Below are 25,112 nucleotides of genomic sequence, written 5' to 3' on the forward strand. Positions count from 1 at the left end.
GATACAATATTGCATGGGATAGTGACACACATTTATTATGAAGCTGGTATGGTGTGTTGTTATGTTCCATAAATTATTCACAGGCTCTGAGAATAAATACATTGTAGTTCTCTAAAAGAAGTAATATATTTAAAATGTCTTTTTTTAAATAGGGTTGATTATTGCACAGACTTGCAGAGACTTATTGTCTTTGTCAGTTTCACAGGGAGGTTACAAGAAAGCTTGGTGCTCCAGCCAGATTTTGACCTTTAGGTCAGTGTGGTGGGGGCTTAGGAGTATGTGACAACAAATGGTGAAATGATTGCTTGGAAAAGCGTCACGCAAAGGAGCCATTCACGTCGACATTTGAAGAGTGCATTCCTGACACGGCTTTTTATAAACAGCAGGGCCTAACCTGGGGGGTTGGTGTAAGGGACACGCAGAGGCTGTGAAAGAGTTTTTGCTTAAGATATTTCGTACATTTACGAAAGCTGGGTGGTTCCACTTGAGATTTTGCGTGTTATGTGAAGTATTGGCTGTATGATGAAACAAAGATGTGTTTTTATGACTTCTTTGAAATGAATTATCTGTGCATTTTCATGTTTTTTGCATTTCTTCCATGAATTTTCCCTGCTTTTCCTGTGTGTCTGACGTGACACAGTAAGTTATATTTGACAAGCTGATCTTCACTGACTGCTTGATCTGCTGTCAAACGGGTGAGGATGGATTAAAAGAAGGTGTTATTTAGGTATAAGTCTGACAAAATTAAAATGGGCCCGAATGGTTTTTTAATGTTATTGGAGTGTTTATTGTGCAGAAAGTGCATGAAATGGTGTTGCATGCTATTGTGTTTTTTCTGTGCTTAGGTATACAGCAAAGTATATCTGATGGCTTGCATTACATGTCCTATATTATGTATGTTTGTGATCCATGTTGGTGCTTTTGTAAGTTTTGCTGTGTTGTGAAGGGATGACATGACGATGTATATCCTTTGAGCAACAGTGGTTAAAACTTGTTAAGTGGTAAAACTTGCTGATACTAAATTATGATATATGATATTGTTATATTGTGAGCAAGAACAGACAGCACTTCACCAAGTGCATGCCTATGTGGTTATAATATATACAGCAAAGTGTGCCACCTTTAGTCGTTACTGCTCTTTTCCCTTAAGGAAAAGGCAGCCTCACATTTATATTTCCTTGATTGGACCTAAGGAAGCAATTATAGATCTGTGACTCTTATGCAAGGTGACCTAATTTCTATATAGTATTAGTTAAATGATGTTCTGTCTTAAAAGGAAACCAGGTTTCATTTTCCCCGAGAAAGGAAGGAATGGGATCACTAGCTGAGATTACCGTAGATGGTGTAGTGGCCAGCGGTAGAGTTATAATATGTGTACTATTTTTGATTTTTTTTGTATCACCCATGCTCTTGGCATTATGTCACAAACTTGACTATCACCCAAGTACTTTTTGTCCTTCCTATAGATTTTTCTTTTGCTGCTTCTCCCCTGATTGATGTCACATTGTGCCTAGTTTTTGGGGATTTTAGCTGTGTTCTAGTCCTATTTTCTTTTTCGTTTTTCTTTCACCATTTAGAGGTTTACATTTCTAGACTACAGTGATGTATCAGGTTCCTCCATAATATGTGTAATTCCCTTTTGTATGACCAAACTGGTTTTCAAAATTTTTCTTTAGGCCTACTCGGATGTTTTCTAGTCTGACTGTTAGGGTAGTGATAGATTATAGTAAGATCAGTTGTCCACCTCAATAGGAGATACTTTCACGTGTATTTAGTATGACAAATTCAAATGCCTATTCTAATTTGGTTTTTAGTTCTTTTTCCCTGCTGCTTTAATTTTTGGTGGGATCAGATGTGTCCTAATCATAGAAATACCAGGACTCTAGTTATTGTCTGTTGTTTCTACATTGCTATTAGCTTTTGTATTGTATAGTCCACCTGACGCACAATTAGTCTACATGTCCCTGATAATCTGTATTATGTGATTTCTCTTTTTGAGGTGTTCTAGATAAGGAATTTAGGAACACCTGCACTTAATAATTGAGGAAAGTTTGTTTACCCCCTTAGACAATGTCACTATGTGTAAAAACATCCACTCAAACAGAATTTGTATGTAGCTGTTTTCCTTTAGATGGTAGAGGGTATGCTCTCACATGGAACCCCAATTGAAGAGGCTAGAGGTGCTGTTTTACCTACTACCTTTTGTCTTTGTACTCTATGACAATGACAGTATTTTGTTTTAGATCACTATAGTCCCATGGTGTATGGCCACTCCTTTGAAGATTGCAGGCCACCTGCTTGCAAATCCCCTGCAATGAATTGTTTTTTGTATACTTGCCAATATGTCCAGCCTGTGTTTTTCTTTACTCTCACATAGATAGATGGAAGTGGTTCTTGGGTGCCTTGCTAATATATGGGGCATCCCAAGACTAGGAAGTATTTTCTAACACTCTGTTGATAGACTGTTTCTGTGCCTTGTCTAAAGACAATTTGTTCTGTCCACCAATAGATATTTGCTGCTGTACAAACCACTACCAGAGGGGCCCGGACATCAGATTCAGCCTGGGGAGTCAGCGTCAGCACCAGTGCAGCTTGAAACCAAAGTGAAGGTAACCAGCACAAGCATTGCTGGCAACTAGGACCTCAGTGAAGGCAGAAGCCCTGTGATTAAGTGTGTACCCCTGCCACTGTTTTGAGCGAAAGACGGGGTCACAAATCAGAAAGGAGAAATCGTGGATCATGCCTAGCTGAGAGTCACAGACCGACCAGAATGGCAAGGAGGTTTTGCTTGAGGTGACCCCTTCTGAAACAAGGGTTGCTTCAGAGATCCTAGAATTAGGCCTCTGATTTCTGGTCCTAAAGTGAATACAAGTTTGCACCTTTGTTTGTTGGTCAAGAGATACCTGGGTACACTGGATGCAAATGTGTAGCCCCAACGAATGAGCAGTGCGCCAGCAGAGCAATATAGGAGATAGGGAAGGACTTGAGATTAGGGTTCAAGTGCTGTGTCTCTGGTGCCTGTTAGATTGAAGTGAAGAAAAGTGGTGCACTGTTTGAGACACTGGACAGGATCACCAAGAGCATTTGCCTGTTGGGTGACTGCCCTATCCTGAAAGAAGAGACTTTTTTCCTTGAAACTGGACTGTGATTCTTGAGTTGCGAGTTGTGCAGCTCCACCGTGGAAACAACAAAGAGCCTGCCTGTGAGGCTCAAACGGACACAGGGAGAAGACTCCCCCTCTGGTTGGTTGTACAACGGCTTCAATTTCCCAAAGGACTTCTTATTTTTGTTAATAATGTATCCCTTTAGTTGTCCCATTTTTGAAGAGCAGTCCTTTGCAGCTCTTGGTCCTAATTCCTATGGCCCTGTGTGGTCCTCCTGGTCCCAGATATGCTTGATGTTCTAGCCATCATAAAAGGAAAATGTAACAGTCAATTGGAAAATGTTTTTATTAGATATGAGCTGTTAGCTGTTCTGAAATTTAAAATGAATAGTCACTGAAATGCATAGGAGCCCTGAAAATGTCTACTAGATGATTTTAGGATTTGCTTTAGCTTAGGCCAAGAAAAATGATAATTCTGTTTATAATAGTGGCCATTGCTTTCCCCTACTGTCTGTATGTTTACTACGATCCAATGCCCGTTTTTCTTGGATTCCTGCTGATACCCTTAGTGAAATGTTTAGACTGGAAAATGCTCCCCTAGGAATAAATTAGGATATTGATAAATTGTGAAATTAATGTACAAATATTTTCTATGTTCTTACTGGATCATGGGAATGTCTTCACCTAATGCTGAAAGGGTCGTCTGTCGTAATTTAGCAGCGATTAGATTAAGCATTAGCAGAAGACATCCTGTATTTAGAGACTATCTTGTCTTTTTATGGAATCCATTTTGTATTTGGCAGCCATTTTAGATGGCCATGTGCTCACCATGTACTCAGTCCTATCTTGCTGTTCTCTGCTCGGTATATTTAGCCTCTTCCTTCTACTTTGCACATGCTCAGTTGTGCTTGCAGCTGCTAATATTCTGTAACTGTCAGGATGTGCTTGCTAGCATTGGCAAAACTGTTAGCTCCTCCTACTTGTCGACTGTGCATTTTCTGTATGACCATCTATGTGTGTAACTCTTCTTATGTGCACTTGTACTGCCCCTTTTTAGCCACTGTGAGGGTATATAAGAGATACTGTGGCCTTCAGTCCTCAGACCATCTCATACAGAGTGCTGCGGCTTCTGTGTGACATGGCCTCACTTGTTGTAATTTAATAAATATGTTTCTCTTGATTACAGATTCTGTGCCAATTTTTTCATGCTGCTTTAAAGGATCAGGTGTTAGTGCAAACCCCTGAGATGGGATTTTTGATTTCCATCACACGCAGACCCCCAACCTCAGGACCACCACCTCCCTGAGGCCAAATCTAAATTGTAAACATGGAGGGGGGCTGCCCCCCCTCCTGGGCCCTATATGGCCCTGGGTACACCACCTCTCTTGGGCCAGCCCATTCAAAACAAAGGAGAAGAGCTGTGCAGCCACCCTCCTGGAGCCATTTATGGCCCTGGGGACCGCCACTCGCCAGGGCCGCATCCTGCTATCTTCTGAGGTGTCCCACCTCAGGAGATACCTGTTTGCTCTTGCTTGGCGGGACCTTTGACAGCACCTACTAACAGAGAGCAAATGCTAACTTCGCTCCCAGCAAGCGGGAGCCGTCAAACTGCTCCTGCTTGCTGGAAGCAGAGTTTTCATCTGTTTCCCTGCCTACTGCCATGTGAGCAGAGAAACAGATGAAAGATTTCTCCCACCTGTAGGGAGCTGCATTTCTAGTATCTGCTTGTGTGCAAGAGCAACGCCACCTCCTGTAAGAGGTGGGGAGCCAGCTCGGACCACTGGAAGTTTGAAGCTCTCCCCGCAGTCCCATAGCACACTGTGTTCCCTGGGTGGGCTCCAGGGCACCCAAGTCGACATAGCTGAAATCGGCCCGGGTAGATGTGCCACGCGCCCACCCCTTCCCCATTGAAGTTTGTCCAGGCCCTGGGTGATTGAGTGCTTGAGGCTGATATCGGTCTGGGTAGGGTGGCCGCTCAGCCCCTTTCCCCATTAAGTATATAGTGCAGCACTGACTGCTGTGTTCTTGTCAGTGTGCTGTATCTGTGCTCATCTGGTGCGGAGCAACAGTGTCTATCGCACTGCACTGGTTGCTGAGTGCTTGTCAGAGTACAGTTTTGTATTGTGTGTTCACCTGGTGCAGAGTCACAGTGGCTATGGCACTGCACTGTCTTTTGAGTGCTAGTCTGTACACAGCATATACGTTTTGTTCACTCCATGCAGAGCCACAGTATCTGTGACACTGCATTGTCTGTTATGTGCTTGTCAGTGCACTGTACTTAGTGGGTGCTCTTCTGAAACAGAGCCTCTGTGTCTATTCTACTGCACTGGGTGATAGTTCCTGATAGTATTTGTTCTCACCCAGTGCAGACCCACGGTGGCTATCACACTGCGGTGGCTGCAGTTTGCTTGTCACTGTACAGTATTTAAGTCTGAGTTCATCTTATAGAGAACCAGAGTGTATATGACACTGCACTGGTTGCCGTGTGCCTGTCAGTGCACAATATTTTACATTTGTGTTCACCCATTGCACAGCAACTTTGTCTGTGACACTCCTCTGGCTGCAATTTGCTTGGCATTATATAGTATTTAGGTGTGCGTTCTCCCACTGTACAGACATGCTGGACCACACTGGCTACAGTTTGCTTGTCATTGTACGGTACGGTTTAAGTGTGTATTCATCTGTAGCAGAGTAACAGTGGCCATTACACAGCACTGGCTGACACAGTATTGTATTTGTGTTAATTCTTCCAGAGGCATTGTTTTGACCTCGGATCCCAGGTTTTGCTGCCTCATGCCCGTCACATTGCAGTACACTGCAGCGGTGTGCTTAATGGCAGGGCGTGGTTGACGGGTGGTGAATGAGTGTTATTGCTTAGCCAGTGGGTACCAGTTCCTTGAAAAAAAACACCTACAAACCACAGGCGTCCTGATTTTCACAGTAGTCTCATTGTGTTGCTAAGTGGTCTTCCCATCTGCCAGACCCATTATCTCTCATCTGTATGTGTTGTCTTTTTTTAGGTTGAGCCAAGCGGCAGCGCGCATGCGGTGCTTGCTCTGCGAGGCATGCTGTTTTAGTGTTTGCAATAGAAACCCCGCCCACTCTCCGCCCATATTTTTAATTGGCTTGTTCCATTGTGAACACTGGCTTCCGATTCATTATGAGGCTTGTTAGTCCTGCCTTTGTACCTCTTTGTCTTCTTTAGTTACCGTCCATAAGGATTGGACCTTTTACTGGCGTTGTTACATGCTCTGCTTTATAAGTGGTTAATGTGCTTCCCATATTCCACACACTACATAGCAGCAGGCCTACTACTGTATTTATTTATTTAAATTACTATGCAGTCCACTTTAACTGTAGCAGCCGCACTTCTTCACTAATTTAATTTACGGTGCGGTCCGCTTTAGGTTTAGTGGCCGCGCTTATTTAATTAAATATTTTACAGGCGGCCGCTTTCATATTAGCGGTCATGCTTATTTATTTTATTAATTAATAACGCGGGCCACTCTAACTTCAGCAGCCGTCCGCAATGCTTCTTAATCATGTATTTTTACTTTGTGTGAAAGCGCACCGTATAGGCTTTCACTTTAATATTGTCCGTGCCCCTTTGTAGACGCTCCTTACTGTAACCTGAATACCGTGAGCATCGTCTAAATAAATGGGCGTGGCCAACATTAAAGTGCTCTCCCATTTGCAAGAGTTTTAGCTATTGGCATTAAAAATAACAATGCCTTTTATTAATGTGTTTGGTTTTAAACACCTAAATAAAATGCATTGTCATTTTCGATGCCAATCTATAAAACACTTGCAAAAGCAAAACTTATTTTATACTTATCTAATTGAAAATGCTTTTGTTTTAAGATTTTGCTCCACTTGCCACATACTTAAAATGTTGATTGCATTAAATTAGGGCTGTGTGTATAGTACCTGCAAGTCCGTATTTTAGCCACAATTTCTGAATTATAAAATTCTGCATATATCCAGGTTTTGGGTATCGATGATCGTCATTATGAACAGAACCCATGTGAAGAAAAATATCGAGGTGACAGAGTTTTTGCTCTTTTTTGTACTGCCCAAGAAGTGAATTTGACACGTATGCCATACATAAGTTAAACAGTCAATTTTTTATCATGCAAAAAATTCATGATCATTTTAAGCTGTTTTTGATGGAAATTGTCAGCTGCTATTTGTGGTATATTAGAGTTTGGTTCCTGAATAGGCCATTGTGACTGTTCCCAAAGTTACTTATCTGGTTGCTTCTAACAGCGCCCCAGGGTAACTGTTGGCACTGCACTGTTACGGTCCCTAGGCTCGCATGGTGCATTAGTGGGCGACACGGACATAGGATACTGGCCCCATGCACATGCGCTCTGTCCCCTTTATCCGCAGTCTCACCTGATTGGTAACGCCTGTGTTGGATGGTGTAAGGTGTATGTTAGGACTGCCTGTGGGGAGTGGCTGCTGTATGACTTGCCCTGCAGGACACTACAGGCACTAGTACTCTAAAAGCTGCTATCAGATCTCGGCCTGTAATAATGATTTGTGAATCTCTATTCGTACTTGTCTTTTAGTCAGGGCTTGCTTAAAGGAGTGCCATGATAAAATAGTTACTTTGATTGATTTACTTGACGATGTTGAATAAACCACAGACTACTGGAGATATATATATATATATATTTATTTACTGAAAAAACCACAGGTTTCAGGCACGTTATAGTTAAGAATTAGCATTTAAAAAAACATAGAAATTCACTAAAAAACCATAGGTTTAAGGGCATTATAGTTAGTTGAACATTTGACTCATATAAAACCAGAGAAATTCGCCTTTAACTCACGCGCCCGCAATGCACTGCGGATGACGTCACATAATACATCACTCATGACATGGTCAGTGACATCACTGATGACATCATCCAGTGAATGTGTGTTTCTGTAAAGTTTAAATATGTTTTATATATATATATATATATATATATATATATATGCCAAGGTGTATTGAAAAATGAATACATTTACAAGTGCCTAAAGGAATTATTTCGTAGGTGCGTGACTGACTGTATAAGTGAATGATTGAACATGTCTTACTGAATGCATGGGTTAGTGACTAAACAGTGTGAAAGTCTGTATTAGTCTCTCCATTGGTGTGTAAGCAACTGCTTGGGTTGCTGAATAGCTACATGAGTGTCTATATAGGTTATTGATTTGTTGTCTGAGTTTCTGTATGGGTCCCTGAGTGTCTGTGTGGGTGGGTGGGTGGGTGGGTGGGTGTATGAGTCTGTGCATAGATGTCTGAGTGGGTGATTCAGTGGTTGTATGGAATAAAAAGTGCATCTGGGAAGGACTGTATGGGTGAGTTAGTGTGTCTATGGGTGTGTTGGTGAGTGAATACATTTTTCTTTTTTTTTATTTATTTTTTTTTTTTTTAAAACCTTTATTGAACAATGAAAGCTCACAAATACTGGCCTACAACCCCACGGGCTGGCCAGAACAGAATGGTCGAATAACCAGCATACAAAAAGAAGATCTGCACAGGATATAACATCAGGAGCACTGGTGAAGCAATAAAAACCATCGAGCGTTCAGCAAGAGCAGGATAATAAAGGTTAATTTTCTAGCACGGGGAGGGGACCAAAGGAATAACGGGCCGTCTATGAGAATACAAGGGAGGGACCGCGGCAAGCCGCCATTTTATAAACACAACGTAAGAAAATGACTCCATATAATCAAATCTAGCAAAGGACAGAAACAGAATCAGACCATCAAATAGCGACAGTGGCAACAGTCAATCGCGCTCACTCACCTCCGCCCCTACCCGAACAAAGAAGACGTGATCAAAAAGCCCATCACAAAGACTATGCAATACGCACCCCAACGGAAAAGGGGGACCTCCATAAAGGAGGAAGGGAAAGAGGGAGAAAATGACAACAAAAGGAACACCCGCCAGACCATGCACCCCCAGGGGGAAAAACAGGACAATAAAACCGGCATGCGATGTAACAGAAACACGATACCAGAATAGGCAGCGAACCACAATCAGCCACGCACCGGAAGAAGGACAGAAAACCCCCGGGGGAGACACGAGGTGACAGAGTCCCGAAAAAGTGAATACACAAGAGCCATAGAACAAAAAAAGGGGAAAATAAGGGGGGAAAAAGACCCCCCGACACAAACAGACCCCCCCCACCCACCCCTAAGCCCACCCTGCACCCCTGCAGAAGGCTACGGCCTACCCCCCCCGCAGCGTGCCTGTCGCCCTAAATAGAACCCGAAATATAGTGGAGCAAGAAAAGTTGGAATTAAAAGACAAAAAAAAAAAAAAAAAAAAAAGGGGGGGGGGGGGAAGGAAGGGAAGGAAAGAAGGGAGTAAAGACATACAAACAGACACACGGGGGAGGGCCAAAGACAGGAGTAAACGCACCCATCCACCCGCCCGGGTTAAAGGTCCAAGTCCTCGGGAAGCCAAAGAGTATCAGGCCAAAGTCCAGGAACACTAACCAATTACACAGAACCATATCAGGACACAGAGATCTTCCAAACCGTTCATGAGCTACCGCATATAAGAGTCAGTGTTCATCAGCCCTGACCCTTTTTATCCAAAGCAGAAAGGGTCCGATCCAACGAGGACCCTGCCAGAAAGAACAGAAGGCAGGCAGCAGGAGAGTCCAACGGGAGTCCAAAAAAGTCACAGGAAGAAAGGCACGGAAGATCCAGGAAAAGCACAGAATGTAGCAAACGATGCAGGCACAGTTCCAAGGATATATCCATAAAAACCGACCCATCCGGGCCGGCACAGGAGACGTCATCGGGCAGTGGTGATTGAGAGGGACCAGGAGAATCATGAAAGTCCGGCAAAACAAAATCCAGCTCCCGGGCCAAGGGCAGAGGAGGCAGCACAGGAGGAGAAGGCGCCATCAGGTTGCGCACCTCCGGGGCGGCAGCCGGGGCCGAGTCCGCCAGGAGAGTACCAGCCACACCCCGCGATATCAATGCCTCATCCGGTCGTGGGGGCCCGGGAGGCCCGCAGTGAGGAACCGTCTCCAGAGCCAGGAGTGGCGCGGCCACCGAGAGCCGCCAGGATAGCAGGATGTTCAAGATCCCCTTATGTGCAGGAAAACCTTCACAGTATCCGACACCCGGGCCTTGCGGCGGGCCCCCAGTGCTCGTCCGGGCCCGGCCCAAACAAACGGGGTTGGTCGCCATCTTGAGAGCCCGAACAGGCCGCGCGGCCAACAACCTCCGCCGGGGCGGCAGTCAAGCAGATGAAGTCCCGCCGACAGGCAGAAGAACACCCCGGACAGGAAGGGGGGCCACCAGAAGAAGGGGATTCACCGGCCCCCCAATGTCGCCAGTCCCGTTTTCCGAGTCCGGCGGCAAAGAACAAAATGGCCGGACCGGAGAACAAAGGGGGAGGAAGCTGAACACACGAGGAACCCCAATAAGGAAGGGCAGCGTCACCATCCAAGGCTGCCGCCACACAGGAGTCTCTCGGCCAGGAACCTCCGGCTCACACGAACAGCGGCCCTCCAATCACCTCCAGCGCGCCCCGAAGGGCAAGCCCGCAGGCTGCATCCGGCCCAGGAGCCGGGATGAAGAACCAGGCCAGTCCGCTCTCGAGTCCCGGGAACGGTCGGGGGCACTGCACCGGACCCACAGCAGCCAGGACAACCGGAACAAGTGGTAAGTGCCTGCAGTGCGTCGTAGTAGTACCACACAGCAAGGAGGGCTTCCCGGGGCAGGATAAATGCAGGATAAATGTGAAAAACACAGGCGGGCGAACGGAGCCGAGCTAAAGCGCGGCCATCTCGGTCGCGAGCTAGGCTCCTCCCCCCGTGAATACATTTTTCAGTGGTATATCTGTGACTAACTACATATGTTTTAAGCCACTATATGTGAGTGTTGGAGTATAAAAATGAGTATACGTGAGACTAAGTTATTTGAAGAGTGGGTGTATAAATAAGTGCTTCTATCACTGATTGTATAAGACAGTAGATATGTGTTAGTATCTGTATAAATAAGTGATGTGGTATGTCTATAAATAACGAAGTTGGTGTGTATAACTATATACATTATTAAATAGGTATGTGATTGATTCTTTGCATTACTGACTAGGTGTGTGAGTAACTCTATGGATGAGTGTCAGAGTGCGACTGCATGTATAGATGTATAAGTGCATATTATAGTCCTGTATTGATGAGTACCTACATGTATAAGTGACTGGATGTGTGTGTAGACCTAGGAAATAGTGAGTGCTATGTAATATATGTAATTCTTCTGTGTATGGTTTCAAAAATAGTAGTCAGCATTTTAGAATGGGTGTATCAAAGTTTATATTAGAGCATCAGTATGTGCATCAGATTGTCACATGGATGATGTCATGAGTGATGTCATTTGAGATGTCATCAGTGATGTCATCATTGATGTCACTGACCATGTCATGACTGATGTAATATGTGACATCATCAGCAGTGGATTGTGGCGCGCGAGTTATAGTTAGCTCAACTAACTATAACAGGCGAATTTCTCTGGTTTTATATGAGTCAAATGTTCAACTAACTATAACGTCCCTGAAACTTGTGTTTTTTTGGAGAATTTCTAATGTTTTTTAAATGCTAATTCCTAACTATAACGTGCCTGAAACCTATGTTTTTTCGAGTGAATTTCTAAGGTTTTTTAAATGTTAATTTCATATTTTAATGTTTCTAAAACCTATATTTTTTAAAATATTTTGGAACTCTATTATACTTCTTTTTTTTTACTTTAAAAATTATGTAATGTTTTATACCTACCCCAAAAAATATGAATATATTATTTTTTGGGGGGGGAGAAAACCGCACTCCCATACCGGTAGCGTACCAAGCTCCATCACCACGCGAATTCTATCCGCCATATTGCTAAACTCGTAAATGATGCGCATTTCGTAACCGACAACTTCGTGTGACCGCTTCCCGCGTAACATCATATACGCATAAAGTCACCCCAGCTGCTACTTTGGTATCTTACGGGTACGCAGTACCAAGCCATGCGTTACGTCATGTACGTATGGGGTCGCGCCCGCAGCACGTTGCGTATGCGACGAGTACATGCTGCCAGGTCCTGTGTTACGTCACAGACGTACTGTGTTGCCCCGGGTAAGCCATTCCCTCGGGTTTTTTTTTGTCTCAAAAGTATATCTAAATAACTTTAAACAGTATATGAGAGCACGCGATAATCTAAAATATTTTAAACATTTATATATTTCAAACTGTAATAAACTTATATTATGATAAATATATTTTGTCAAAATCATGTTGGGTGCGGCTTCCTTGCACGCTCGGTGCACGATTGCCATATGACCTTAAAAAAAAGCATTTGATTGCTTCATAACATTTCCCATTGTAACAGTTGGACGACCCCACCCATTTTACTAATTCTCTTTACAGCGTTTGATGAGAGACATCTCTTCTGCTTAGAAAGCTTTTTCGAAAAGTGTTTTCCTGTATACACATATTTTACACTACACACAACATGCAACAATCATCTTGATCAATATTCATGGCCTGTACATCAGCCTTCCACTTGTGATTGCCATGCATCTCAAACGTTCCATCAAAAAACAAATATGTGTTACACAATGCCCCTGGTGTGTGTGTGTGTGCATTATTGTGCTCCCTTTCGGCGTGGGTATTCGTGGCTCTAAGAAGTATCAGGAGCCACGGACAGAGTGCACATCCTAGATCACATAAGACAAACAGTAAACAGCAATGTGTAGATTTCTTTTGCTGTATGCTCTGTTGTCAGGCTTTACCAATATAGTCGTGTGTTATATGTGAGACTTTCAGATTCACATTTGACATGCATTGCTTGACTGTAATGAGTGGTATCACTGTGTGTGAGGTAGTCTCACTGCTGATCCTCCCTCCATCCGAGCACATTCACGTGTACGCTTCGCCATAGCAACACTTTCAATAATACCGCACACCACTGACATGCGTGTCTGCGAATATCCACAACCTTGACAACGACATGTGATGTTCGCCATTCAATCTTTTCAAACACCATCTCATTAGCGATAGGTGCCGCCCTTCCAACACATGCTACACTAATGTAAATTGCACACTCTGCGAGGTCAAAACTACAAAAGAAACACACATAAGTACACTTCCTGGCCAGGCAGGAACCGAATAACGCCCAGGTCCCCGGAATAATTATTCACACCCCTACGCTGGCCTGGCGTACGCAAGCCCAACCCACTTTGGCCGCATCCACCTCGCATATCACAATGCGCAATAACAAAAAAGGGATCCATGAGGTGTACACCATCCTGGCAATCAACACTGGCTCTAAATTGTGAGCCCTACTGCCTGTCGTCTTCAAAAAGGATCCATGAGGTGAACACCATCCTGAAATCATCACTTCAGCTGAATTATTAGCACTGCTGCCCGTATTGTTTGCTCACACAACAATGACAGCAGGTGAGCAGAGCGGCCTGGGTCTCATTTTAAAGACCTGCTGGACCATACTTAAGGCCTGAGCTAGCGGGCATCACTGCTCTACAGACACGTGGCGTTGGCTGTTAGGGCACTGTAGTGAGCTTGTTACTAAATGTACATGCACACAGCCTTCCGCCACTGCATTACACGCGCACATTATGCTTCTACCATGCGTTCTGTACCTTTCTATGTGAACCTTTGTATAACGTATTATTTTGTAAAAAAATGTTAAACATATTTTTATTGCCATTTATAGTTTACCATGACAATTAGCGATACAAGTACATTCATTTGAGTTATATATTTCATCTTCTACAGCTTAGTATACCGCTATCTATATATGAAGCTGATCGGTAGACATTTTGTCAACGGTGGTATTTAGGGCTGTGTAAATGCTGTATAGAACAGGGGTATAATAACCGGGAAAAGGTTCATGGAATTACTGGGTACAGGTATCAGATATGGCATCTGGGTTTTGTGAGTCTCACAAATCAATGCAGCTGCGTACTGTAGAATTGTGGGGATGATTATGATCGAGCTGATTTCAGTGTCTGACTACCCAATGTGATGTGGTGTGTGGTGCAACTGACAGCATTACGAATGTGCCGTCGGGGAGGGTCCATTGTGTGCGGTTGTGACTTGCGTTGGTGGTCGGGGGTCTGTTGGTATGAGTGCGCCGCAGCCCGGATCCTCACTGGGTGATGATTGCTTGAAGCGGTGTAACAATAGGGTCCACTCCATGGAGATGGGGTGCTTACGTATCCCCTTCACCTCTTCCTCGGGTAATGCCTCCTCCTTTGCAGCCGCCCATTTGGCCTGTGGGGGATCGCCAGTGCATGGCTATGCTCCTCGTAGCTAGTAAAACGGCGAGCGAAGTGAAGCGAAGGTGCACTTTGTAATGTTTTTGTTTCCAGGAATATGCCTAGCGCGCTAGCTTCCCAAGTGTTCAGGTATGTAAGCCCTGTAAGGGATCCCAGGGAGTCGTGAATATTTTGCCAAAAGGATCGAATTGTGGGGCAACTCCAAAACATATGATGAAAATCTGCTTCCTGCGATTGGCATCTGGGACAAAGGAACTGTGTGTCTGGGTAGAATTTTTTCAGGCGTGCCGGTGTCAGATACGCTCTATGGCGTATATAAAATTGTATGTTTTTAAAGCGTGCGTTTCTGGACACCTTCTTGGGGTATTCAAGAGCCCTGTCCCATTCTTTCTCATGTTGTGGACGCCCAATTTCTTCCTCCCAGGTGGTGCGTAAAGTCGCTAAGGGTTCGTTCATGAGTTCTCGGATGGCTTTATAAAGCCACGTGACTAAGTGTCACCCCACTCCCATGTGCAAGACCGTATGTATGACCGGATGTGTGTTTGGCTCCCCCACCGAGAGATTGTGATATGGACGGTAGCTCTCAAGGAGTTGGCGGTACAGTAGGAACGGGGGGGGGACCGTACTCATCCATAAAGCGTTGGAATGGTTTGACCTGTCCGTCCTCGAATAGGGACTCCATGTCGGTGATCCGAATTCTGTCCATGCGGTTAGCATGTTAGTCGTGTAATAGTTTTTGCGTTTGGGCCATCCGGCCAGCGGGAGCATAGGGGAGTATGGGGGTGTCCCCGGTGACAAGTGATTCATTCTTAGCATGCATTGGCATGCTACTGCTACTTGTAGGGGGTACGTACGCCTTGGCTTAGTACCAGGTAGCAGAAGGCGATTGAGTTCTGGGACAAATACTCGACCAGTCATAGTGTGTGTCTCGCTGGTGTGCCTGCTTGCCGTCCAGTAAGATAACCATTGTAGTTGTGCCGCCTGGAAAAAGGGTTCAAATGATAGAGCTCCCAGTCCTCCCTGTGTGGTGGGTAATTGCAGTTTCTTCAATGCTATTCTATGTCTGCTAGATCCCCGGATTCGTGTGCTGAGAAATGAGTTTAGGTCACGAAAGAAGGTTCTGGGTGGGATTACTGGTAAGTTCGTGAAGTGGTATGACAACCGTGGGACCATTATCATTTTAGCTAAGGCCACCCGGCCGATTGGGGCTAATGGGAGGCTGCTCCAGAATCCGATTGCCGATCTGATGCCAGCCAGTGCACTATGGTGATTACCCTCAAATATGTCCGTCAGGAATGGTAAAGGCAGATCCCGAGGTAGCGGGGGGCTTCCACACTCCAGGCCACCTTCTGGTTGCCCAACCATATGTCTCGGGGGGGGGGGGGCAGATTCGGATGGAAGGGGTACACTGTGGATTTGTCCCAGTTTACCTTTAGTCCGGAGGCTTCCGCGAATGCCGTGAGTGTCACTCAAATAGGTGTTAAATCGTCGGTGATGTCCCTTATGTATAGTAAGAGGTCGTCAGCGTACATGGAGACGCTATGTACGGTGTCTGCAATGGGAATGCCCCATTTTGCTCCCTCTTGTCGCAATCGTATGGCTAGTGGATCGACCGCGAGGGCAAAGAGGAGAGGCGAAAGGGGGCAGCCTTTCCTCGTGCTCTTTTGTACCGCAAATTCCGCTGAAATACATCTCCCTATACGGACACGTGTGGTGAGTTTGGTGTATAGAAGTTGTGTATACGCTAAGAGGATGGTTCGACATTTGTTCGTTGCAGGACTGAAAATAGATACTGCCTGGTGAGAGTATCAAAGGCCTTCTCAAGTTCTAGGATGAGACAGGCTGACCGGGGATATGTGTCTCTCACCTGATCTTGGACATGAAAAATGCGGCGTATGTTCTGGGACGTGTTTCTACCTGGAACGAACCAGTACTGATCTGGATATAACGTATTATTATTTAACCTTGTGAATTCTCATGCACACCAACTCCTCTTTGAACCACAATTGCCACTAACAGTTGGTAGATCGTACTTCAAAAACAAAGGATGCACTCAACTCCTGTTTTCTATCAAGCTTGAAATAAACCTTCCTTTACCTCCAGACGTTTCCACCATTAAATTATTTTTCCCTTTTCAGTCACTGAATTGATTGGCTCAAGATGGGCGGAGCGGGAGCACACCCCGCGATGATGCCCTGGGCATTCTGACGCTTTCCATCGTGGTATCAAGACACCGTCCCTGACCAGAGACCTGCTCTCCTACCCTACAAACGTACCCCGGACTCGGAGCTTGCGCCAACACGTCGTGGGACACACCGGTGGTGGCAGATGAGCAGTGAAACCTCGGTGTGCAGGACCTACAATTGAGCACAGTGCGGGGGAAGGGGCATGCAAGCGACTTTCCCGTAGCTAATAATGTAGGACTATATTATCAAAGAACGGCGATAATGGGCTTGATAATAGGCCCTTGTGAATTCCCATTGAAGCCCAGGTTCACACCAAAACCTGGGCTTCTATGGGAAATTCACAAGGGCATATTATCAAGTCCCTTATCGCCGCTTTAGCAGCAGTTTCCTGCCGCTAAAGCGGCGATAATGTTATCGCCGTTCCTTGATAATATGGCCCCTAATCTCTGGCCTCATATGTTTCATTTGAAGGACTTGCTGGACCACACTCTTTCTCGCGGACCCCAGCATCCTAGACAAACGGGTGATGGGAGGGTAAACGCTAAGGGCTGGGTGCAGTAGGCCGACGCTCTGTCTCCTCCTCCCTCTCTTCTTTTGGCTCTCCCTCCCCTTCTCCCTTCCATCCACTCCCCCTCCCTCCCATTCTCACTATCGTCCTTTCATTCAGACTACCTTTTTTTACCTCTTCCACATAGCACACATACTTATGTTTCATTTCTGTCTTGCAGGTTTTCTACGCTGCTTCCACTGGAGTCCAACCCACGTTTTTTATATTATACTGTTTGTTTATTAAACGTACATTTCTATGTATTTGTGTTTTAATAAAGGTTACTTTTTTTTTCAAATAAATAACTGAGTGTATAGGTCTTCTTTTTCTGACAACACTTGTCTGTAGTTTATTGTGAAAATTATCTGTTTATAGGAGATTATGAGGGCAAACCTTTGTAATATTACAGTGCACCTACCAAACATAATCTAACTGATTATTACACAAATGAAGCCTGGGTAATTCTACAACTGCAAGAGTTCTATGAGTGTATCACTTTATAACACCATGAGTACTGCCCATGTGATTACAGAACCAATAAGGCACTGCCTAGGACCACCGAGGCTTCAGGGACTGCCAAGGCCCACCCTGCATATTTAAGTAAAGCCCCGGAGTGCGGCGATCCCCGGACTTCAGTTGGCCTCGAACCCCCCGAACAATTAGTAAACAATACCAAGGAAGGTGGCTGTCCCCTAGGCTGCAAAACGTCTGTGCCCTTCCATGCCTAATTTACATGTGACATTAAGATTCCCAGTCCTACAGAGACCCCGCAATAGAATAATTGGATTGGCCACGGAACATTACCCACCAGGGGCCTCATTTAAATGAACGGGTGAGACCCCGATTAATTTTTATTTTGTTCTCTCCATTTTTACCATCCGCATCCCCTCTATTGAAGCGATACAAGGTTTTCCTCCTCTCGCTTCAAGTAGTGAAACAAGGATTTGCTATCACAAGGTGGAAGCCATGCACTAGCCCTCTAATAGCAAACACAAATGTTCAGCGAATGCACACCCCGGGACATTGTATGAGCTGCGCCTGGGAGGTCGCCCTCCCTAGGACCATGATGTATTTGTTAGTATAAACGCATACTAACACTACTAACACACTTGTAGTACAGAGACCAGAATGTAGTGAAGAAGCAGAGGAAGCGTAAAATCTAAAAATATAAATCCTACCAGGAGTCAGATGACATAGTTCAATCAGCCGACGACCTTGGCATGAGTAGAAACAGCTACACGAAGAAAACGGGTCTTCAGCACAACGCAAGCAATTTTTAAATATTGGTGAGTGATGCCTTCTTTTTACCTTCTCCTGCTCGTCGCCAAATTTATGTAGTGAAGAGGCAGACAGCAGTGGATCCAATAATTAGAATTATTACAGGAAAATAAAACACCTGAAACAGCCACCAACAGGAGCAGACAGCAAGGCAACCGTCTTCTCCAGCACCGTGTACAAACTCCACAAGGTTCCCCTCATGACAGCCCTACATTCTAACATTACATTCGTAGATTCTATTAGAATTACATACTAACTATGACTTACATTGGAATACTACACAGAGCACATGACTTTACAGCAATGAGCTCATTGTTTCATCCACAAGCCTTGACACCGGTAGGGGTGAGTAGTTTGCTTCCCACTCCCTGTATTGTATAAACGCAAACTAACACTACTTCCACAGGTATGCTACAGCGCCCAGAGCACATCACTTTACAGCAATGAGCTCACAATTTAGGCTCGCGGTGTAATCCCCAGGTTTTCACACCAGTAGGGTTGAGTAGTTCGCTTCCCACTCCCTATATACCATAAACGCATACTAACACTCTCGAGAATTAAAACTTCGTCGAAACATGACGAATTTGGTATCAAAAGACCGAGAATGACGAGTACATCATGTGCATATATTTTTTAGCATATTCGAGCGACGATTTCACCTCGAAATCGTCATTTACCTTCTGAACCCGTGGCTCCCATTTATATGTTGCCCTTTACATAGGCCTTAATCCAGTTGAATTTGATTCCACAAGGACACATACTCCTTAATCGACTTTTCCCTGACCTCAGTACAAGTTGGAACCATTGCCCCAGGCCGAACTCGTTAGGTCAGTTCCCTCCCAGTGGCCGAGCAAGATAGCATCTAGGCTCAACAAACCATAAAACCATTTCAGCGCGCACACCTGCCATATCTCGCTCACATCTATCTCCACTCCTTTGCTTCACTTACTTTATGGTGGGGAGGTGCCCGTTTTTATTAGGGGTCCAGTGATATCTGATGAAATGTTGGGCCTTGCCAAATGATTTGTTGTAGGCAGCACGAAGTGAAATATGGACATGTCATCATGACTCTGCTTTCTCTTTGTCTTAAAAGTATGTTAACAATTTACTTTACAACCAAGAATGTTTTGCCCGAGGCCCAAAATTGTGTATAAGAAGAGAAGCCTGACTTTGTAAAAGTGTGCAGTCTCCTGAGAATATACCCGTATCGTACTTCTAGGACACTTGTTACCTTGGTTGCAGCCAATAAACTAATCTTTGACTTCACCTAGAAGACTCCGAGTTTCTGTAGGTCTGGATCAGGAAGAACCCGAGGTCTCTGGGTGTTGATTCCCTGGCACCGCTGGGTTACCGGTTCTGTGCCGGTTCTTAAAAACCCAGTACCTCAGCGGCTAGTATCCTACAGCGCCCAGAGCCCATCAATTTACACCAATCATCTCAGTTTGATCCCCGACTCTTCACACTGGTAGGTGTGAGTTCTTCGCTTCCCTCTTCCGGTATAATATAGACGCACGGTCAGTGGCTAGTATCCTACAGCGCCCAGAGCCCATCAATTTACACCAATTAGCTCAGTTTGATCCCCGACTCTTCACACCGGTAGGTGTGAGTTCTTCGCTGCTCACTTCCGGTATAATATAGACGCACGGTACCGGTTAGTAGTCCGCTTCCCACTCCCTGTATGGTATACACGCCTACTAACACTACTTGCACACGTATACTACAGCGCCCAGAGCCCATCCCTTTACAGCAATTACCTCGGTTTCATCCCCAACTCTTCACACCGGTAGGCGTGAGTACTTCGCTTCCTGCTTCTGGTATACTATAAACACACAGTAGCAGTCAGTAGTTCGCTTCCCACTCCCTGTATGGTATAAACGCATACTAACACTACTTGTACACATATACTACAGCGCTTAGAGCCCATCCCTTTACAGCATTCACCTCTGTTTCATCCCCAAATCTTCACACTGGTAGGCGTGAGTACTTCGCTTCCCGCTTCCGGTATAGAATAAACACACAATAGCGGTCAGTAGTTCGCTTCCCACTCCCTGTATGGAATAAACGCCTACTAACACTACTTGCACACGTATTCTACAAAGACCAGACCACATCACTTTACAGCAATGACCTCACGGTTTAGGCTCTCAGTTTCATACCAGAGTGTAGCACCATATCATATCAGCACCATGTCACTCTGAGCAACACCGCACTTTCAGACCGGTAACAGTGACTACTTCGCTTCACACTCCCCCACAGAGGTTACAGTGCTCCGAGCCTCCTTTCCAACTTTTTTTGCCCTTTTTTCCCCTTACTCGCTGCAACGGAATCACAAAATAGCAACCAACACTTCCTAGTTGCAACCGCTCGCAGCCAATAAGCAGCAAGCTCGTGCTCGTAACGCCTCAGCCAATCAGATGGCAGAATACCCAAAAACGATATCTGTAAATTTCGATATTTCTCAAAAACTACTGAACGGATTTACACCAAATAAACAAAAGCGCGCTTTCTAGACCAAACCCTTCTCCCTGCCAAATTTGGGGTAATTCCGTTCACCCGTTTGACCTGTAGCCTTGTCTAAAGTTTCCTATGGAAATTAACATGGAGAAAACACATTTTGGGACCCCCCTTTTATCTCTGTCCCCCTTGACGAATCACCCCCAAACTTCCAACACAGGAGCTGTTATGAACAAATAATTAGTTTTGAAAATATCATGAAGATTCATCAAACAACGCCAAAGTTATGAGCAACACAAAAAATTTTCTTCCTATGGAAACTCGGTCCTACCTCGATAACTACCTACTGGCAACCGCCAGCAGGTAATAAAGAACAAATTAGAAAAGTTCCTTGATTCTTTTAGGTTTCAAAACCTCTCTCTATTACTGTCTTTCTAATTTTCCATATAAACAAGTTTTTTATTATTCAAGTACACATACAAGTCAGAAATGCAACGTATTCTATCAACACACTTTCTAGAACATTCTGCAACACTTGGAGGTTAAAAGCTCATCAATTTTTTTAAACCTAACAATATTTTTTTGCAACATATTCTCGAACATTTAACTGCACGTGCAGGTTAAAAGTTCACGATTGTTTTAAGTTCGAACACAGCATTGCAAATGCAAGGAGCAGGTGTGGTTGAGTTGATCAAATTTTATCCTGTAACATGTTCTCTACGTTCAAACTGCTTTTTCTTAACCAATCACAAAGATGCTTTTCCACAAAACGAATGTGCACCCTACTTATAAAAAACAATGCTTTTCATCTCCCAATCAGGTACCGTTTTCTATGTGAAAAGAAACTAGTTCCCCATCTTTAAACATATCTTTTATTCTACGAAGGAACTGCATGAGCTACAGACCTCTTTCCATACCTTCCAGCCTTACCTTCAAAATGTTAGTGTGGATCGTAGGACACAGCTATGTTTTCTGGTGCAAGAGTTATGCAGAACAGAGACGTATTGGCTTAGACTCGGTTTACAAAATGTGGACATTAAATGGTTTGGACAGAGAGGATTGAAGTGGCACCAATTGTTGCCTTTGGTTAAAACCTGTTTGCATCTCCAACATCCTGACCTTGTGATTGTGCACTGTGGTGGAAGCGACCTAGGCACATTGACTGGGGTAGGTTTGGAAATGCTTATGAAGGACACCTTTGGACAATTGATGTTACTTTTGCCTCAAACTGTCTTTGTATATTCCAATATATGTCAAAGACGGAAGTGGAAATGGTCCAAACAATTTTGTCCTCAGATTCAAAAATCTTGGAAGAAAGTCAACAAAGCTGTGTCTGCATACCTCAGAGACCACAAAATGGAGTCCATCTACAACAACAACATGCTTTTTGATATGGAAAATATCTACAGAAGTGATGGAGTGCACTTCACAGATCAGAGAAACCGAGTTTTCCTGAATAACTTGAAGTTGTGCATCCGCACTTATATGTAGCTCCAACTAATGAACACAAGGGCTCTTTTTAGAACCACCCTATAACATACAACTTAGGCCCGCTATTTTAGGGCCAGATAACGGCAACTCCCGGACCCCCGCCAAAATGTATTCTCCACACAGCTGTGGCGCAGCGGCCAGACCATCTCACCCTGCAGCACAGAGCTCTCGCTTTGATCCCCGGCTCTACTCACCCATAGGGGTGAGTAGTTTGCGCTTTACAAATACTGTATTGATTTACCTTCACACTCCCTATAAAACACCACCTAAGCACCATATACAAGTTGGACAGGTGTGGCACAGCACCCAGAGGCTCATGACTTCACAGCATAGCACACACAGTTTAGGCTCACGGTTTCATCCCCGAGTCCAGCAGCAGCTCAATTCAGCAGCATGACACTCTGGGCAATACCGCACTAAATTTCCGTACCCCGCATTTTCAGACCGGTAGGGGTTAGTAGTTCAACAGCTTTACCCCGAGTCCGTCAGCAGCTCAGCTTACACCCCCAGCGCCATCAGATCCATAGAGAGAGTAGTTAGCACTTCACAAATACCGAATTGATTTGAAACGTGCAAATTTGCCATCGCACTCCCTCTATAATACCCCCTAAGCACCATTCACAAGCTACAATGTTCGAAACAAAAGTTCATCCAAGTAGCTATAACTACATGCTCACACTACTTGGACAGGTATGGCACAGCGCCTAGAGCAGATGACTTCACAGCATATGACACATAGTTTGGGCTCACGCTTTCATCCCCGAGTCTGGCAGCAGCTCAGCTTAGCAGCATGAGACTCTAGACAGGACCTCACATATATTCCGTACCCCAGGACTTTTTTAGACCACTATGAGTCAGTAGTTCACCCTACTAGATATAAACACATGCTGACACTACTTCCACAGGTGTACTGCAGAGGCCACAGCACATGACTTCACAGCATAACACACACAATTTGCGCTCACGCTTTAATCCCCGAGTCACGCACCAGCTCACCTTAGCAGCATCAGACTCTAGGCAATACCTCACTTGATTTCCGTAGTCCAGCACTTTCAGAATGGTAGGTATGACTAGTTCGCTTCGCACCCTCTGCATAGCACACCCTAAACACCCCACAGAGGTTACAGTGCTCCTACCCTCCTCTTTCCTATGTTTTTCACCCTTTCTTTCCCTTACTCGCTGCAACGGAATCACAAAATGGTGGCCAACACTTCCTAGTTCCATGAGACTCTAGACAGTACCTCACATATTTTCCATATCACAGGACTTTCAGACCAGTACGGGTCAGTAGTTCATCCTAGTAGGTATAAACACATGCTGACACTACTTCCACAGCTGTACTGCAGCGGCCAGGGCACATGACTTCACAGCATAAGACACACAGTTTGGGCTCACGCTTTAATCCCCGAGTCCCGCACCACCTCACCTTAGCAGCATCACACTCTAGGCAATATCTCACTTAATTTCCGTAGCCCATGACGTTCACACCGTTAGGGGTTAATACTTCGCTTCGCACCTTCTCTATAGCACACCCTAAACACCCCACAGAGGTTACAGTGCTCCTACCCTCCTCTTTCCCACTTTTTTCGCCCTATTTTTCCCTTACTCGATTCAACTGGTACACAGTCAAAATATCGAGTATTAAATTTCGACCTACCAAAATATCGTGTTAGAAATTTCGAAGGTGCAGAATATCGATGTCAAGAATTTCGTTGGACAAAATATCAACCCTAAGGTAAGTAATATCGAAATTCTTTATATCGATGTAAGTAATATCGAAGTTAGTAATATCGATAGCATATATATCGATGTAACTAATTTCGATGACACTAATATCGATATTTGTATTTTTTTAATGTTTTTTATTATGTATGTGTTATATGTTTTAGTTAAGTATTTAAAATGATTTATATTATATGTGTATTACTTTTATATATTAATACATTTATTTATAATTAAATTATATGTTTTAGTACCGGAGCGGGTTGTGGGTTTATAGGGGAATAGGGTGGGAAGTAAATTAATTGTAATTAATTAATAATGTTTTGAGGTATAATTAATTTTTTAATTAATTATTAATTGGCAATTAATTATTTTAATTGATAAATGTTATGTTTTAGTACCGGAGCAGGTTGTGGGTTTATAGGGAATAGGGTGGGAAGTAATTTAATTGTAATTAATGAAAAAAAATTCATGTATAATTTATTTTGTAATTAATTATTAATTGGCAATTAATTATTTTAATTGATAAATTAATTATTTAATTGGTATTTAATGTTAATTTTAATTAAATGTTATGTTTCAGTACTGGAGCGTGTTGTGGGTTGATAGGGGTATTGGGTGGGAAGTAATTTTATTGTAAATATTTAATTATTTATAAAAAATGTGTTATGGATAATTAATGTATTAATTAATTATTAATTGGTAATTAATTATTTTAATAGCCAATTATTTTTTAAATTGTCAATTAATAATTGTAATTTGTAAATATTTTTTAATAACTAGAAAAATTTATTAATTAATGGTTAAACATTTTTTTTAAAGTATTAATTTGTATAATGTTTTTGAATTTTTAATATTGATTTAAATTGAAATAATATTTTTTTGTTATGATAAATAATTTGTTTTTAAATATTTATTATTTGGTGAGTAATATTTAATAATGATTATTTATTGGTGTTTGTTGTTAATTTATTGTCAATTAATTATTCAAATGTAATTGGTTTTATTAATTATTACTTGTTTTTTATTGATGTTGATGTA

General features: G+C 43.7%; 1 protein-coding gene across 7 annotated transcripts in view; it reads left to right on the forward strand.

Moving 5' to 3' along the window:
- Positions 1–25,112, forward strand: part of AMMECR1L (AMMECR1 like) — an 883,688-nt gene that overhangs the window by 791,909 nt on the left and 66,667 nt on the right. The gene's annotated exons all lie outside the window — the stretch shown is intronic.

The sequence above is a fragment of the Lissotriton helveticus genome, chromosome 11 (genome assembly GCF_964261635.1).
Source record: "Lissotriton helveticus chromosome 11, aLisHel1.1, whole genome shotgun sequence".
NCBI classification, from domain to species: domain Eukaryota; kingdom Metazoa; phylum Chordata; class Amphibia; order Caudata; family Salamandridae; genus Lissotriton; species Lissotriton helveticus.